General features: G+C 56.6%; 1 protein-coding gene across 1 annotated transcript in view; it reads left to right on the top strand.

Annotated features, from left to right (window-relative positions):
- Window positions 1-363: 363 nt before the first annotated feature.
- The window catches only part of CHST8 (carbohydrate sulfotransferase 8), a 152,386-nt gene continuing 144,188 nt past the window's right edge, over window positions 364-8,561 (top strand). The window contains exon 1 of the mRNA XM_007996244.3: window positions 364-719. The gene's annotated coding sequence lies outside the window, so the exon portion shown is untranslated. The remainder of the gene's footprint in view (window positions 720-8,561) is intronic.

Raw genomic sequence — 8,561 nt, 5'->3', positions numbered from 1 at the left:
CAGCACTGGCCGCGATCTGGAGCCTAGCGTCAGGCCGGAGTCCGGCTCTCCTGGACCAGGAGACCGGCTCAGCCCCCACCCCCGCGGGGAGACCGCCACGACCGCTCCCACCCCCGCGGCCGCCGGACCGCGCCCAGCAGCGACTCCTTCTGAGCGCGCGGCCAGCGGGGCCGCGGGAGCCGCAGAGCGCGCGTGGGCGCGGCGCCCGCGAGCCCCCGGGAGGGCCGAGCGCATCGCGGGAGCAATCGCCGCCCGGCCCGGCCACCGCCGTAGCCGCCACCACGGCGGGGCGGGGCACGGGCCGGGGGCGGGGCGCCGGGCGGGCGCGGCGCTATTTCCAGCCTCGCCGGAGGCTTCGCTCGCACTTCGCTGGGAGCCTTCCCGGCGCGCAAGCCGGATCCGGCAGTGCTGCGGAAAGAAGAGAGGACGAGGCGGCGGCGGCGGCGGCGGCGGCGGCGGGAGGTGGGGGACCGAACGCGCCGGGGGCCGAAGAGGAACGCCGCACCGCGCCCTCTCACTACCCGCGCGCTCCAGCCGCCGGCCCCACGCTTCTCGCCCACAGATCGCACCGGGTCCCTCTCGGAGCGGGAGGAGGCACCGGGCCCGAGCTGGGGCGGAGGTCCTCTCCGCCGCCTGCGCGCCCCGAGCGGAGGATCCACCGCGGAGAACCGCGCCCGGACTGGAGGCGCCCGCGGCCTCGGGAGCGTCCGCTGCGCCAGGTAAGTGGCTGCGCCCTTGCCCCACCCCTGTTCCCGCCCTGCGCAGGCTCCTGGCCTGCAGGGACTCCCAGAGGGGTCCCGAGCGGGCCCGGGACTGCACCGCGCGCCATCCCCGCCACCGCAAGCGGATGGGAGTCCGAAGCTGCGGGCGGAGGTGGGGCGCGCGGGGCTCGGGTCTGGTTGCACTTTGGGGACCGGCCCCGGTAGCGGCAACTTTAATTAGACTTTCGCTCCTTGGATCCCACTCACTGTCGCGCTTCTGTGAACTGCCGTCCCTCGGGCCCTCTTGGTCCCTGCGGACCCCCGCTCCTCCTCCTGGCCCTAGGTGTTGCGTGCGAGGAGGCGGCGTCGGGCGCCGAGCAGCGAGCGCCGAGGGCCAGCCAGGAGCGCTCGGGGCGCTGGGGCTTCCTCGCGCGCTCGGGGCCAGGACTCGGGACGGGTTGCGGCGGGCAGGGACTGTGGGGGAAGTTTAAGTGGCCTTGGCTTCCTACCAAGCGGCTCCGTCGCGCGCGTCCCCACCCCGCTACTCTCCAGGGCACCGGCCTGTGAGTGCTGGAGGCGAGTGTGCGTGCGTCAGCGATGGTGTGAAGGTGTGTGCGTGCGTGTGTCGGGAGTGCGGGAGTCGGAGCCTCGGGCGGCCCCAGGGGGCGGGGAAAAAATCCGTTTGGCCTCTGGACCAAGCCGAGGTCTGGCGGTGGCTGCAACTCCGACTACCGGCTGCCGCCTCTGCAGACCCGCTCTGGCCTCGCTGGAGGCCGGCCGGGCCAGGAGGGCGATCGCGGGTTTTGGCAGTGCCGATGCTGGGGCTTGGGTCTGAGGTGACCCGGATTCCTTCGCCGGTGCGGGACTCCGGCCGCCCTAACTTTCGCGTACGTCTTGTCTCCAGGCCCGCGACCCCGACCCGGAGTTGAAGAGGCTGCGGCGCCCTCGGCTGTGGGCGCTGCTGCCCGGCTGGTTGTTTTACCCGAGAAGTAGGCGCCAATCTTGGGGCTCTCTGTCCCGCAGTGGTCTCAGGTGTCCCAGAGGACTCTGCGTCCCTGGGCCACCCCCGCTGGCTCCTGAGCCGTGATCAGCTCCGTTAAGGGGAACGGGCGCCCCGGCCCCTCTCCATCTGCTTGGCGCTATCTGGCGCAGCAGCAGAGCACGTGGGAGAGGCGTTGGGTGCAGGGAGGTAGTAGCTGCTCTGGAGTGGATGGTGGAGCGGGGCGGGGGACAGAGAGATAAGAGGCAGATCAACCCCCTTCTTCCCCTCCCCCACAAAAGGGGCTCAGGAGCTACAATATGAAGCCCACTTTCCTGGGTAACCTTTCTCTTCTAAGTTCACCTTGACCCTTGCCTATCTGTGGGGAAGTCTTTTTCTAAGTCCTGCCCTAGGACAGGGCAACCGCTGGAGCAGGTGTGGCAGAGCCCTTAACATTTTCCAGCTGCCATGACCTTTCCTGCCCACCCTGTGCCCCTGTCCCAAAGGCGAGGCAGACAGGCCACAGGAAGGACACGCATCCCAGCAGGAGATCCTCTTTTAATTTTAATCAGGACACCCCGAGCACAGAAGGCAGCATGGAAGTTCATTCAGGAGCGTTCAGCAGACTGGCCTCTGTGAAGTGACCCACGGGAGGAATAACATTGGAATCCTGAAGAGAGGGACCTCTTGAGGGTCTGAATGTTGGTTCCAGGGGGATTGGCTGATCAACTATCCATTAGCATTTGAACACAGAAAACCTCAAAGCCGGAACCTGACGCATCGCCTGGCCCAGTCGCCCTGGGACCACACAAACAGTGCAGCTTATTTATTTACTTATTTATTTATTAACCTGGAATCAGACTCGGCAAGAGTGAATGATGTTTCCCGGGTATTGATTTTTTAAAAGACCCCAAATTAAAAAGTCAAGGCTTTCTTAAAGCAAGGTCAAGGATTAATTATTTATGGAGAGGCATCAGTCAGGCAGCGTGGGGGCTCATTTATAAATTGCCTGAGCAGGCAAAATGAGCGTCTTTTGATTTTCCTTGGCTCCCGTTGGGAGAGGAGAGCAGGCTCGTCTGACCTCCTGGGCTTGGCAGAACGTCCCCCTTGGACTGTAACCGACGACAGAGGATGCTTTGTAACTCAACCTGCTGTTAGAGATGCCTTTTTAATCTTGTAGCCAGAATATCACTTGGGAAATTTCATGCATATTTGCTGTGTTTCCATAATGAACATTTACTGATTACAGGGTATCCAGGGAATTTCATTTTTTAAACATTTATTCAAATCTCTGTTTATGTAAGCTAATAAGTCTGGAAAAGTTCAGAAACTACTTTTTTGCCGTATGGTTGTTGAGAAAGTGTGCCTGGTGGGCTTGTCTCAGAATTTGCCTTCAATGCTCTTAAAAGGGGGAGAGTCAGATTTGCCTGATTGGAAACCTCGTGCAGGCTGCTCCCCTGCTCTAAGCTCCAAGTTCCTGCCAGAGGCGGCCTGATAGGCTTTTTGTGGTTTTGCTGATGGAAAAGAGGAAGGGGAGCTTTGATCATTGCTGATGCATCTGGCTGGAGAAATTTTCAGTGAGTGTGCCTGTGCTTGTAGGGGATAATGGGGAAGGTGTGGCCCCAGCTGATGTCTCTGGCAGACATCCCCATCTCCTGCCTGCTGCCTGGCCTGGAGTCTGAGATCCCTGTCTTAGCCACATCTGCTGCTTTGCAGCTTGGAAAAACCTCACCTCCCCGATTTACTGGTGCGTGGCGGCCACACTGGAGAAACGTGGGGTGGTGGGGAACCTGTGAGCAGGAAAGAGGACACAGGATTATGGCAGCTGTTTTTTTTTTTTTTTTTTTTTTTTGAGATAAAGTTTTGCTCTTGTTGCCCAGGCTGGAGTGCAATGGTGCGATCTTGGTTCACTGCAACCTCCGCCTCCTGGGTTCAAGTGATTCTCCTGCCTCAGCCTCCCGAGTAGCTGGGACTACAGGCATGCGCCACTACGCCCGCTAATTTTGCGTTTTAGTAGAGATGGGGTTTCACCATGTTGGCCAGGATGGCCTGGATCTCCTGACCTCGTGATTCACCCACCTTGGCCTCCCAGAATGTTGGGATTACAGGTGTGAGCCACCGCGCCCAGCACGGCTGCTCTTTAATGAGCAGCTGTGGCAATTAGAGCTGATAAACACCACGTGGAATGAGTGGCCAGCCTTTTAGCTAACCAGAAAGTGATGAGTTATAAAACAGCAGATTTATATAGTGCTGGCCCAAGGAGATCAATGTGACCCAGCAGTGGCACAGCAAAAAATTAAATAAATAAGTAAATAAGTTTTTTTAAAAAATCGGCCAGGCACGGTGGCTCATGCCTGTAATCCCAGCACTTTGGGAGGCCGAGGTGGGCGGATCACTTGAGGTCAGGAGTTTGAGACCAGCCTGACCTACATGGTGAAACCCAGTCTCTACTAAAAAGAAAAAAATTAGCCAGGCGTGGTGGCGGGATTACACGCCTGTAATCTCAGCTACTTGGGAGGCTGAGGCAGGAGAATCACTTGGACCCGGGAGGCAGAGGTGGCAGTGAGCCGAGATCATGACCCTGCACTCCAGCCTAGGCGACAGAGCGAGACTGTCTCAAAAAAAAAAAAAATTTTTTTTTAAAAATTGAGGTTGGTGCCTGGATGTAGATATGGCATCAGTGTCCTACGATCTCAGAAAGTTGGCTGGGCATGAGCAGTCTGCATGGTGACAGCATGGTGACAGTAGGCTGTTTGGTGCTGTCTTTGGCGCCACATTCAGGGCTCATCTGACTCCAGAGCGGCTGTGTTCCCTCCGGAGGAAACCCATGGACCCAGACAAACTGGGGACAGAGCTGCATTAGCTCAGGTGCCAGAGGATGCGGCAGACGCCATCTCATTTCTTATCTGCTGGAGGATGTGTGACCCTGTGGTCAGTAAATCAGTGTGGCAGGTCATGAGGCTTACAAATTGGTCATGGAAAAAGTTGTGACTTTTACCCTGTCCAAAACTACCTGTCATTTGTGATGTGGCGTTCTAGCCTGCACGGGCTGGATTCGTTCCTGGGCCCTTAGAAACTCAGCAATGCAGCCTCGGCCACCGAGAGACTGGGGAAGCCTCCGTGTAGGTGGGTTGACACCAAGAAGCAGCCCTGGGCCCATTGCCAAAGCCACCTTTCAGGAAGTCAGAGAGTCTCTGTGCGATAGTTTGGATGTTTATCCCTGTGAATCTTACCTTGAAATGTGACCCCCAGTGTTAGAGGTGAGGCCTAGTGGGAGGTGGGTCATGAGGCCAGACCCTGTATGAATAGATTAATGCTATTGTGAGGCAGGAAGTGAGTTCTTGCTCTATTAGTTCCCACAAGAGCTGGTTGTTAAAAAGAGCCTAGCACCTCTGTGACCTCTGCACACACCGGCTTCTCTTCCCCTTCCATTTTAAGTGGAAGGGCATGAGTCCCTCACCAGATGCAAATGCGGGTGCCATGCTTCTTGTACAACCTGCAGAATTGTGAGCCAAATAAGCCTCTTTTTTTTTTTTTTTCATTTTAGAGACAGAGTCTTGCTCTGTTGCCCACGCTGGAGTACAGTGGTGCTATCATAACTCACTGCAGACTTGAACTTCCAGGCTCGAACAATCTTCCTGCCTCAGCCTCTTGAGTAGCTGGGACTACAGATGCACACCGCCATGTCTGTTAATTTTTAAAATCTTTTTGTAGAGATGGGGTCTCCCTATGTTGTCCAAGCTTATCTTGAACTTCTTGCCTCAAGCAGTCCTTCCGCCTCAGTCTCCTAAAGTGCTGGGATTACAGGTGTGAGTCAGCACGCCTGTCCTCTTTTTTTTCTTGGTGGTTGGGGGGCGGACGGAGTCTCACTCTGTTACCCAGGCTGGAATGTACAGTGGCGTGGTTTCGGCTCACTGCAACCTCTGCCTCCCAGGTTCAAGCAATCCTCCCACCTCAGCCTCCCAAGTAGCTAGGATTACAGGTGTGCACCACCACGCCTAGCTAATTTTTTTTTTTTTTTTTGTATTTTTAGTAGAGACGGGGTTTCACCATTTTGGCCTGGCTGGTCTCAAGCTCCTGACCTCAAGTGATCTGCCAAACTTTGGGCTCCCAAAGTGCTGGGATCATAGGTGTGAGCCAGCGTGCCCAACCCTTTTTCTTTATATATTACCCAGCCTTAGGGATTCCTTTACAGCAACAGAAATGGACTAAGACAGTCCGTATGCAGGCCTGGGGCTGGGGGCGGCAAACATAGCTGTCCTCCCAGGTTGGTGGCCTGGGTCTTACATCCGCACTCCCCACGTAGAACACCATACATTTCTGGGAAGTCAGTATTTCTCAGTGCTGGTGACTGAGGGCAAGATGCCCTTTCCTTGCCAAGCCATGGCCAGTGTTGGCCCTGGTGAGTGACATTTATTTGAACTAAATTAGAATCATCAACATTGAAACCTGGAACCAAATGATTCTCAGTCCTACACTCCTGGTGTCAGAGCCGTTGTCCCTGTCCCTCACCCTGCCCCTGAATGTTTATGGAGCAGGTATAAGGTGTCTTGCACTGTGCCGGCCCTGGGGACATGAGGTGAGCAAAGTGGAGGGTGGTCCCTGCCCTTGTGAGTTTATAGATGGTGGAATGGAGACCCTCCTCATTTATTCCTCATTCACTAATTCATTTTCTGCCAGACAAAGACATTAATAAAAAGAATGACCAATATGTGATTCTAGGCTGTGATAAGGATATAAAGAATATAAGGAAATAAACACCCAAGTGCTATGAGACCTACCAAAGAGAATCTGACCTGCACTGAGGTCAGGAGGACTTCTCGGAGGAGGTGGCCCTTCAGCTGACATCTGAAGGAGGAGTGGGAACTAAGCAGGGTTGGAAGGGAGTGTGAGAGGAAGGGAGGGAGAGAGAGAGTTCAGCATGCCAGGCAGGCACAGACAAGAGCAGGCACAGGGCTTCCTGTGGAGGGAATGTGTGAGAGGGCGTGAGGAGCACCATTCAGGAGCTGTGGGAAGGCCCATGTGGCCAGCAGAGTGAAGGAGCAGGTGACTTGTGGCTGGAGACCCATCTGTGTAGGGTCTTCACAACCAGGGGGGAACTTGGGACTTTATTCTGCGAACTGCTGCAGAGTAGGAAGGCCAGCGAGGACGGAGCTGCAGGAATCTTGAAGAAAGACAGACCACTGTGGCCTTAAATAGGAGTGAATGGGCTTCCCCTCAGACATTGGTCTGGTCCATCAGGCTCTGTCTCCCGGAGCTGGGGTGGTTGAGCCTAATGTGCAATGGAGTCTGCCTACACTGGTTGAAACCATTGTGTGATATAGGCAGCGTGTCTACGCTGGTTGAAACTAGTGTGCAATGTAGGCAGTGCGTCTATATTGGTTGAGCTTGTGCACAAAGCAGGCACTCTAATATTGGTTGAGCCCCTAGTTCATGATGCAGACCATCTGTTTATACTGGGGGATCTCAGCACACCATTCACGCCATCTGTCTACACTGGTCGAACCAGTGCGTTCTGTAGGTCATTCTGTCTAAACTGGTACCCAGCTGAATTAGGTGTGGGAGGGGACGTGGTAAGGAGTGGTCAGGATGGTCACCCGTGGGACACTATTGGGAGTTGTCTACTCCCTGAGACAGGGCCGTCCCCTGGAGTGCTAAGCGCCTGTCCACTCTGGCTGGGTCATATCCTCCTAGGACTGGGCGGCCAGGCCGCTGGTTGTGTGGCCCCACTGTGCTCTGAGACCTTGGTTCTTCCACTGCCTTCCTCTCCTGTCTGCTCACCATTCAGCCCTAGCACGTCCAAGGCACTCGGCAGGTGACAGCCCAGTGCCCATGGCTCCATGGTGGGGACAAGCTGCTCGACGTGCATACCCATGGTCCTGGCCCAGCTTTTGCCTCCAGACTCATTGAGGATGGGCCTTCACTGGGGGAATGGAGCTGACCACCCACTGTGGCTCAGATGCTCACTTCCCTCTGGAGCTGAGTGCTGGCCAATGGTGGTCTCCATGTGTGTTTCATCCACTTAGCTTCCTGGACCCCCAGAGGACCTTCACCTGCTGCCTGCTTGATGTAACCCGGCAGTTGACTGGCACCTGCCCCAGAAAGAATCCACTCTTATACTTTTTTCTTGCTCTCAGCCCTCTCTCCTTTTCCTCCTCCTCAAGGGAGCCAGTCTCTACCTGCTGCACCCTCGGCGAGGGGCTCTGCCCAAGGCTGGGAACTCCACAGTGCCCTCTGATGTTGGTGAATTTCCTGTGGCTGTCTGCAACGCAGCTTGGGCCCTGGGTTCTCTGCAGACATCGGCCCGATCTACCAGTCTCTGTCGTCCAGAGCTGGGGAGCAGGGAAGCAGGTCTGTGAGTCACCCCGTTTCCCGTTGTGCCCACGCTGCTGGCTGCAGGCCTTGAGCTGAGTGGCCGCCGAGCTGCAGGCAACAGCCCAGGTTGCTGTCACCTTGTCCTCACTGCCTGGGCCTGAGCCAGCTCCTCCCTGGCTGGGCCAGACTCGGGGACAGGAGGGAAGAGAGCCAAGTAGAGGATGCTAGGAGCTACACATTACTCCTTGGTCCCCTAGGCACCCTCCCAGGGCTGATTCCTTGCTCAGAGGGTGGCCTCTCCAGATGAGACTTCCAGGGCTGGCCTGGCCACTCCATTCTGTCTGCTGCCTTCACCACCATGGACCCCTGGACATGCCCAGATGCTTATCAGTGGGAAGCTGACACAGGAGAGCCCCTCTGCCAGCAGCCCCTAGCCTGGGCACAGACTGACTTGTGCTTGGCAGAGAAGTCGTCCCCACCTTCGAGGCTGCCTCTTTTGGGGGCTGACTCATCTCTTGGGACAAGAATCATCAGCCCAGGCTTGCAGCATTGAGACCCTCCTCCAG

This window comes from Chlorocebus sabaeus, chromosome 6 (genome assembly GCF_047675955.1).
Source record: "Chlorocebus sabaeus isolate Y175 chromosome 6, mChlSab1.0.hap1, whole genome shotgun sequence".
Taxonomy (NCBI): domain Eukaryota; kingdom Metazoa; phylum Chordata; class Mammalia; order Primates; family Cercopithecidae; genus Chlorocebus; species Chlorocebus sabaeus.
Note: the sequence above shows the minus strand (reverse complement) of the source record. Positions and strands in the feature narration are given on the sequence as shown.